Here is a 6994-nt window from a genome sequence, read left to right on the forward strand (position 1 = left end):
ATTGTTTTCATAGTGAAAACTCTCTCTGCTTTTGCTTGGAGTTTTAGGCCTAGCTGAGCCTCGTTTGTGATTATGTGCTAGTCAATTAACCCACAATATTATATTTTCGATAACTCTCGGGTTACATTTTAATATATTAATTATAATATATAAATAATATGTATATATTCTTTATATATTTAGCTTGCCACTATAATTATTTTTATCAAGCAATTAAATATGTAAAATAAATTTAAAATTGGGAGGAATATAAATATATAAAATAAAATGAGAAAAGAAGTGGGTAGGGAAGCCTTCAATACTGTGCTTATGTGGGCCTTGTATACCATTACATAAATTTTCGCAAACTGTGAATACCTGCTTTCTTCTGCTTCAACCATTACACACTACCTGCTCTTTCTCAGTTGACACAACAGAAAATCCACTTAAAAAAGAGACACTTCAAAAATCCATTAAAAAAAACTTCAGCAGTCAGAGATTCCTTTTGCCTCAATTTTTGTGTCCATGGTCTCTTCTGACCTCTTGTTTTTTTGTTTGAGAAAGTTGAAATAGGAGTTGACTTGGAATGTTGCTAATTGGATTAGTTATGCAATGAAGAATACAATGAGTTGGAAAAGCAAAAGAGCTTTAAAAGGTGTTGCTTCTCCAAATTGGACTATTTTTCTCTGTATTGGATGCTTCTGTGCTGGGATGCTCTTCACTGCAGAAGTATCAACAAATAATATTATCAATTTTAAATAATATGTACATAAAATTATCCAAATTGATCTTTAGTCCTTTAGAGAAATAATTTAACATTCAACCAAGTGCATCATTTAGCTTTCTCGTGGCATAAGTGTCAACAAATACTATTATCAATTTTAAATAATATGCACATAAAATTATCTAATTTCATGAATACCCCTGGATTCACGTGCCCCACATTTTACCTATAAATTCGTTCTGATTATGAAGTTTTTGAATTACACCGAAGTATTTGTCTATCCATCTGAATCTTGCAGTTTATTGTCATTTTTTCTGTTTTTTGGTGTCTGTGTTTGCTGATATGGATAATTTCCTAAATTATGGGTCAAGGCAGAAAGGCTGTTTCCAATAGACATCTGCTCAAGAAATGTGATTAGAACCTGAAATTGCTAATATATGTTCTCCTCCAACTGCTTGCAAAGCTTTTGTTTTTCATTGTTGGTCCTGTGGCCGGTGAATTAGAGATACGCTTATGGATATTTTTCTTTGGTGGTTTGATTAGTTGGAGGTGAATGCTTTTCAATTTTAAGAAAATTTATTGACATAGGTGTTTAAATGCACCACAGCTGTCAATGTCGTTAGCCTAGTTTTTGGTTATCTGAAAAGATTTAGAGGGTTGTGATAGAGACTTGTTATTCTTTAATTTCAAAATGTGGTGTTGAAGTTTCAAAATGTGGTGTTTAAGTTAGAATGGTTCTTCTAGCAGCCTTTCCTCTTAGCAACTCTATCCAATTTATTCATTATGATTTATGCCGTGAGCATGTCTGTCTTCACTGTTAATTGTGTTATTATGGCGTAGAATGTGGACAGTACCTGAAGATAAAGGCCTGTCAAGGACAACACGGGTTGATGATCAAAAGGTAGGGTTAGTCAATGGTGATCTTACAACTTTTTGAGTATGATGCAAGAAAAGCAGACAGCAATGTAATCTTAGGTAGCCTGGTAGTCATGTTTGTCAGGCGTTAATGACTTTGGTCTTGTTGTTTTAAGCGGAAGGATGTACATAGTGAAGCCAAGGATATTCTTGGGGTAGCTTCAAGGGCGCATCATGTTGCACAGTATGGTTTTTATGCTTGTTGTTTGTATATTTTGTGAGAATCATGCTTTGATATATATAAGTAGTTAAATGGTTAGAGCTTTTTATAACCTTTTTCTCTAATAAAATGCAGAACCCTGGATAAAGCAATCTCAGATCTGGAGATGGAATTAGCTGCAGCAAGGGCCTTGCAGGATTGTATAATGACTGGCTCTCCAATAACTGAAGATCTGAATATCCCTGAATTAACCAATAAGAGAAAATATCTGATGGTCATAGGAATAAACACTGCCTTTAGTAGCCGAAAGAGAAGAGACTCAGTTCGTGCTACCTGGATGCCTCAAGGTTCTTGAAACTTCATTAACGATGTATTTTGACTTATTTGTACGCATCTATACAACGAGGTGCTTCCTGAAAATTTAGTTCTTGAATTGTGGTAAAGCAGGTGATAAGCTAAAGAAACTTGAGGAGGAAAAGGGCATTGTGATGCAGTTTGTAATAGGATGCAGGTATGTGATCACTAGATTAGGTCTTATGTCCTTCAGGTGTTGTTACCAAGCTTCATGTTGTAGCTGGTAATGATTCGCCGGCATAGGCCAATACTCTTCATATTTCTCTTTTGTTGCTCTCTATATCAGCGAGAGGCTACTCCATGAAATATTTCTTTGAATTTACCACAAATTTCTTCAAGAATGTGTTGATGATTACTATTACCTTTCTCCCAAAAAAAAAAGAGAAAAAAAATGAATGTGTTGATTGTAAAGAGATGGTGTTCATAATTTCTTGAATAGTTAGTTATCAAACACGTTAGATATATAGTGCACCGGGCTGCCCTTTTATCTTTATCCTATCTATTATCTGGTGCTTGGTCTTTTATATTGTTACTCATTAGTTATCATTTCAGCAGTGCAACATCAGGTGGCATTCTTGATAAAGCAATTGAAGCAGAAGAGAACCAGCATGGAGATTTCTTGAGGTTGGTAATGTCAATGTTTTCTGGTCTACTCCTGTTTGAAATCCTGCCCTTATGGACAGTGTTAAGGGGAGATAATTAGTTGTTCCTCAAAAGCTGACTTGCAATTGAACTTCATTAGGAACATGTTGAGGGATACCTTGAACTATCCGCCAAGACAAAGAGCTATTTCGCTACTGCTATTTCTCTCTGGGATGCAGATTTGTATGTCAAAGTTGATGACGATTTGCATGTAAATATAGGTAAATGCAGCTTTTCTGGATTCTAAATACCATGCTTCTATTGCTACAAGTGAACTGTCTTTGCTCGCACTATTAACCTGCATGCATTCAAAAATTCAGGAACACTTGCGGCAACTCTAGCTATACATCGTTCAAAACCCAGTGTGTATATTGGCTGCATGAAATCTGGTCCTGTCCTTGCGCAGAAGTAAGCAGAGGGTTTACCAGAACTTGTGCTGAAGAAATTTCCTTTATTTATTCCATTTTTGTCCTCCTTTTACTTGTAGGGGAGTGAGATATCATGAACCTGAGCATTGGAAATTTGGTGAGGATGGTAACAAGTACTTCCGACATGCAACAGGCCAGCTATATGCCATCTCAAAAGATTTGGCCACTTATATATCTATAAACCAGTAAGTATTTTTTTCTTAACTTGGATTGTTTGTTAATCACATTTCATTTTCTGATCTATAAATATATTTCCTAGGCATATTCTACATAAGTACGCTAATGAGGACGTCACATTGGGATCATGGTTCATTGGATTGGATGTGGAACATATAGATGACCGTAAATTGTGTTGTGGAACTCCACCTGGTAACAACTTCCAACTCTCTATTTTACATATGCAGTCAGCCTTAAGATTCATGATAGTTATGACTTCTTAATCTGCATCGAGCATTAGTATTTGTCTATGTCAGTGTCAACCACAAGAAAGGGAGAGTCAGTTGATGATTGTTCTATGCTCAAAAGAGATCTTATTATCATCCTTAAATATGATGCTTGATTGATGCGTCTGATATTCTCCAATAACCCTATTGTCCTTCGTGATTTTGTGTAAACGAAAAGGATCTCTTATATTAGAGTTTTCTATGCTCAAAATAGATCTTATTATCATCCTTAAATATGATGCTTGATTGATGCGTCTGATATTCTCCAATAACCCTATTGTCCTTCATGATTTTGTGTAAACGAAAAGGATCTCTTATATTAGAGTTCTATGTCTCATTCTCTGCTTTACCTTTCTGTTAACATGGAAGTGGTAGCTTGCATTAGAAATTGGTGTTGTATTATGACTAAAACATGTACCCTTACTGCAAGGAAATGTCTTGTGACCTATAGACTCTTGGGGACCCTTTGAAAATGTCTTCCCTAGGATCTTTTAGGACTTACCTGCCACATTTTGGGTAGCCTCGAGATATACATATAAGGGCTACTTCATGGAGATTAGTGTACCAATCTGTTAATGCAGATTAAGGAACCCAAGTGTCCACCTTCTTTCTTCCTTCTTCCTCGTCACCACCTTGGACTTTTATAGTTTACATGTGCAGCGGTGATCTATCAGGAAAGTTACTTCTTCCACATGGCTGTCTTGGACCTACGTACCCTTTCTGCCAATCGTGTGAGATAGGAATCACATTAGTTGCTTATCACATTTCTTTTGAGAAATCACATTTATTGACCTAGCTTGCTTCTCTGGATGAACATCTGGAATATTCTTGAATGCTTCTTTGAATATATACATCTGACCTTAGTTCTGTTCATCAATCACCTAATCACCCTATTTGGTCCGACCGATACTTATGAAGTTGTCTACTCTTTTTTGATTACATATGTTTGAACAGATTGCGAGTGGAAAGCTCAAAACGGCAACATCTGTGTTGTTTCCTTTTATTGGAGCTGAAGTGGTATTTGCAAGTCTGTAGAGAGGATTAAGGAGATTCATCGCCGTTGTGGGGAAAGCAAGAATGCTTTGTGGAACGCTGTCTTCTGATAATTCAGCATTTCTCAAATCTCTGGAGTTTGCTAGTAGATCCTAATGACTCTGTAAAATCAATGTCCCCGGGAATTTAGTTTATCAGCTTGTAAAATATGAACTGTACCTTCTCATGAAAGGGTGGATGCGCGGAGAGAGAGCGGGGGAGGTTGCGCTGGGATCTGTTTAGCTAGTAGGCTTATGTGAAATCAATTGTAAACAGTCATTCTTAGTAGATGCTTAGGAAACATTTGTTAGTAAGGGGAAATGAATAAGTGTATACATCAGCAAGCCTTTGCTGTTTTGATATAGTAGCAAATCTTCCATTCAAGTTGGATCACTTTCAAGTTTTTATAGTGTAGTGGACACAGGATCATAGCACTTCATCTTTGCTCTCGTTACTTATAGTTTTCAAGGGGTGTTTGGTAGGGGGGTCTAGAGCTAAACTTCAGTGAGGGCCAAATAGTTGTCACAAAAAGAGTAGAAAAAACATTAATAGATATTTTTCATTTGAAATCTACTTTCAGAGGATCTATGTCTAGATTTCTCACTATCTCAATAACTCTTTTTTGAAATTATTTCAAAAATTAAGTTCTTTATATTTTTGAGTTTTGAACAATCGTTTATTTCTTCCCCTTGACATATTTATATTCAAATTGTCTTAGTGATGTGCCTCACGCATGTTCCTCATATTCCCTCCGTCCCATTTTACCCGTCCCAAATTGGCTAAGTTGATGTCCCATTTTACTTGTCTCATTTTACTTATCAAGATAAGACAAACTTTTCTTTTCATGTTTTACCCTTTGCGTTAATTACCTTTTCTTTAAACTAAAATGTAAACATCATTTAATATGGATACTTTGATAAACTAACCATGTTATTTATTATTTTTCTTAATTGTTGTGTCATTCCAATTTGGGACAAATAAAATGGGACGGAGGGAGTATTAACAAGAACAAAAATTTTAAAAATAAAATAAATAAAATTTAAAGATGTGTTTGTGTTACAATATAAGAATTTAGAAAGAAATAAATTTCAAATTGATAAATTATTTTGTCTAAAAGTTTGATTCAATCCATTAGTTTTTCCTCCACTTTATTATAACTTAAAATTACACAAATCCACAACTTTAAGTTTCACTTATTATAAAAAAATCTCTCCTCTTTAAACGTATTACAAAAATCTCATTTTTCTTTAAAAATACATATACATAGCTTTCAATGTATATGTCGGTCCTGTTATGTATATGAATCGGCTTTGTAATATCTATGTCGGCCTTGTCATACTTGTTATGTATATGAACCGGCCTTGTTAGTGTGACAATATAAGAATTTAGAAAGAAATAAATTTCAAATTGATAAATTGATAAATTATTCTGTCTAAAAGTTTGATCCAATCCAATAGTTTTTCCTCCACTTTATTATAATTAAAAATTACACAAATCCATAACTTAAGTTTCACTTGTTACAAAAAATCTCATCTCTTCAAATGTATTACAAAAATCTCATTTTTCTCTAAAAATACATAGACAAGATTTCTATGTATATGTCGGTCTTGTTATGCATATAAATCGGGAGAGAGAGTAAAATAATTAAGGAAGTAGTAGAGAGTGTAAATAATTCTAATAGGGTTGGGATTTATGTTATTTTTACTTATTATAATAATACTTGTTTCAGTACAAAAAAGCACAGTAGAAATAGAAGTGTAAAAAAGTTACACTTTTACATAGACACTTCAATGCATGCATTTATATTTTATGTCAATTATTACAAAAATTTATATTATTCATATGAGTGTACATGTATCGGGTTGGCTTCGATTTTTCAAATACTAAATCAGATTATTTTTATCGGGTCTATAAATCTATAAATCAAACCGCACCAATAAATTCAAGTTTTTTTAGTTTAATTTTATTTATTTTTTTGGATTATTTGGTTTTCTCGGGGTTTGTGAATTTTTTTCGAATAAAGCGTTTTTACAAATATATAATTAACTTGTGCTTTAAATATTTTTTATCCTAGCAAGATATAACTATATTAGGTGTTTCATCAAAAAATAACACTAAATATTAAATAAAAATTTAGATTTAGATTAAGCATTTATGCCAAACTAAAGAATAGATATTCATATTATTGTCATTCATAGTGTTTAGTTGAATGTTTTTGTTAGGATTAGTGCATGCTTGGGATTGCTTATTTTTTCAAAAAAAAGGCACTTATTTTGAGAATATATATATATATATATATATATATATATATATATAT

At 33.5% G+C, this 6994-nt stretch overlaps 1 pseudogene; it reads left to right on the top strand.

Annotated features, from left to right (window-relative positions):
• The first annotated feature begins 319 nt into the window (after positions 1–319).
• On the top strand, positions 320–4891 carry LOC107863704 (annotated as a pseudogene).
• The last annotated feature ends 2103 nt before the right edge of the window (positions 4892–6994 follow it).

Source organism: Capsicum annuum, chromosome 3 (assembly GCF_002878395.1).
Source record: "Capsicum annuum cultivar UCD-10X-F1 chromosome 3, UCD10Xv1.1, whole genome shotgun sequence".
NCBI classification, from domain to species: Eukaryota; Viridiplantae; Streptophyta; class Magnoliopsida; order Solanales; family Solanaceae; genus Capsicum; species Capsicum annuum.